Raw genomic sequence first — 2,500 nt, forward strand, 5'->3', positions numbered from 1 at the left:
TAACCTAACCCACGTTGGCCCTTAACCTAACCCACGTTGGCCCTTAACCTAACCCACGTTGGCCCTTAACCTAACCCACGTTGGCCCTTAACCTAACCCACGTTGGCCCTTAACCTAACCCACGTTGGCCCTTAACCTAACCCACGTTGGCCCTTAACCTAACCCACGTTGGCCCTTAACCTAACCCACGTTGGCCCTTAACCTAACCCACGTTGGCCCCTAACCTAACCCACGTTGGCCCCTAACCTAACCCACGTTGGCCACTAACCTAACCCACGTTGGCCCCTAACCTAACCCACGTTGGCCCCTAACCTAACCCACGTTGGCCCCTAACCTAACCCACGTTGGCCCCTAACCTAACCCACGTTGGCCCCTAACCTAACCCACGCTGCACCTTAACCTAAGTTACGCTGCACCTTAACCTAAGTTACGCTGCACCTTAACCTAAGTTACGCTGCACCTTAACCTAAGTTACGCTGCACCTTAACCTAAGTTACGCTGCACCTTAACCTAAGTTACGCTGCACCTTAACCTAACTTACACTGCACCTTAACCTAACTTACACTGCACCTTAACCTAACTTACACTGCACCTTAACCTAAGTTACACTGCACCTTAACCTAAGTTACACTGCACCTTAACCTAAGTTACACTGCACCTTAACCTAAGTTACACTGCACCTTAACCTAAGTTACACTGCACCTTAACCTAAGTTACACTGCACCTTAACCTAAGTTACACTGCACCTTAACCTAAGTTACACTGCACCTTAACCTAAGTTACACTGCACCTTAACCTAAGTTACACTGCACCTTAACCTAAGTTACACTGCACCTTAACCTAAGTTACACTGCACCTTAACCTAAGTTACACTGCACCTTAACCTAAGTTACACTGCACCTTAACCTAAGTTACACTGCACCTTAACCTAAGTTACACTGCACCTTAACCTAAGTTACACTGCACCTTAACCTAAGTTACACTGCACCTTAACCTAAGTTACACTGCACCTTAACCTAACTTACACTGCACCTTAACCTAAGTTACACTGCACCTTAACCTAAGTTACACTGCACCTTAACCTAAGTTACACTGCACCTTAACCTAAGTTACACTGCACCTTAACCTAACTTACACTGCACCTTAACCTACCTTACACTGCACCTTAACCTAACTTACACTGCACCTTAACCTAACTTACACTGCACCTTAACTGTCACATGTAACGTCACAGGAATGTAGCTTTGCCTAACAGCAACCCTCTGAACATAGTTCACTGCTTGGATCCTCTGGTGTCATGTGTATTTCTTGATGCCATGGTGCGTACCCTCACATAAAGGTCTTTCGAGTGTTGCGTACTTTCTACACAGTCCCGCTAACCACTGGAAGGGTGTACCGCTACAGAACGAATATCGCCCTCCCCTCCTGCCCTTCCAAGCTGGTCGGTCAGGCGTTTGTTTGTGAAATGAGCCTTGCAGCTGTTCAGTTGCATTCGGTTGTCGATGCAGTCAGTGTACGTTGTGGTACGGCCTGTGTGGACTGTCCGCTGATGTACGCGTAACCCACACTGATCATCCGTCGTTACGTACTGAGTGACATAATGTGGCACATGCTTGACCGTACACCGGCTGCGCCCTACAATGGCGAATCATAAGGGCCATATGTTGTGCACGATGCTACTTGTCTCGTCTCCCCATTACAGCGAGATTGCACTGTTGTACGCCGTACAGACATGTGGTAAGTAGGTACGGACGAAAGTATTGCATGTTGGCCCCCCCCCCCCTCCTCCCTCTGCCGGGAATCAGCGTGAGCCGTCTGTTGATGTAGCGACGAGGGTTTTCCTATTTAATCGTATTGCCCCACACAACATGATAGCACGGTGGACCGCGTTCCACATCTGCGACATGCTACAGAGGCCGGTTGACAGTCGACCGCGCAAGGGACATTGCACACGTGCGCGGACCATCTTCCACGTGTTCTCTCGTGTACATGCCGCAGTGTGTATGTGGGCTGATGTAGCGTGTCGTGACACATAACATGCAGGCATGCCAGAATCGTAGATTTCGCAAATGTAGATTGACGTATACGTTTGCTGCCAAAGATCCGCAAATGAACTGGAAATCAGTTGTTGAGCGGTTGTTCGCGCTGCAGGTGCATCGGTGATAGCGACGATCGGTACATCTGTGAACCGGTTGTTTCGGCGGTACCCGCCATGCCCCCGAACCTGAGTTGGCCATGTGGGTATGAAGCGATACGAGGCTGTGGCTTGGCGGGACAGTCCCCGGCCGGTGAGGGGGGGCCGCCCGGCGTGCTGGCCGCGCGCTGCGTGAGCGCACGCACTACAGCCGGCTGGTGGGGGGCGCCCAGTGGCAGGAGCGCCGGCCGACGGGCCCGGCTGGCGTCCCAGCTATGCGCCGGCGCACCCTGCGCGCGGCGCCAGGCGGCCAAAGTGGGTTCTGCCGAGCCCGGTGCGAAGCGCGGTGGACATCTGCAGTGTGCT

The sequence above is a fragment of the Schistocerca gregaria genome, unplaced genomic scaffold, assembly GCF_023897955.1.
Source record: "Schistocerca gregaria isolate iqSchGreg1 unplaced genomic scaffold, iqSchGreg1.2 ptg000186l, whole genome shotgun sequence".
Lineage (NCBI taxonomy): Eukaryota > Metazoa > Arthropoda > Insecta > Orthoptera > Acrididae > Schistocerca > Schistocerca gregaria.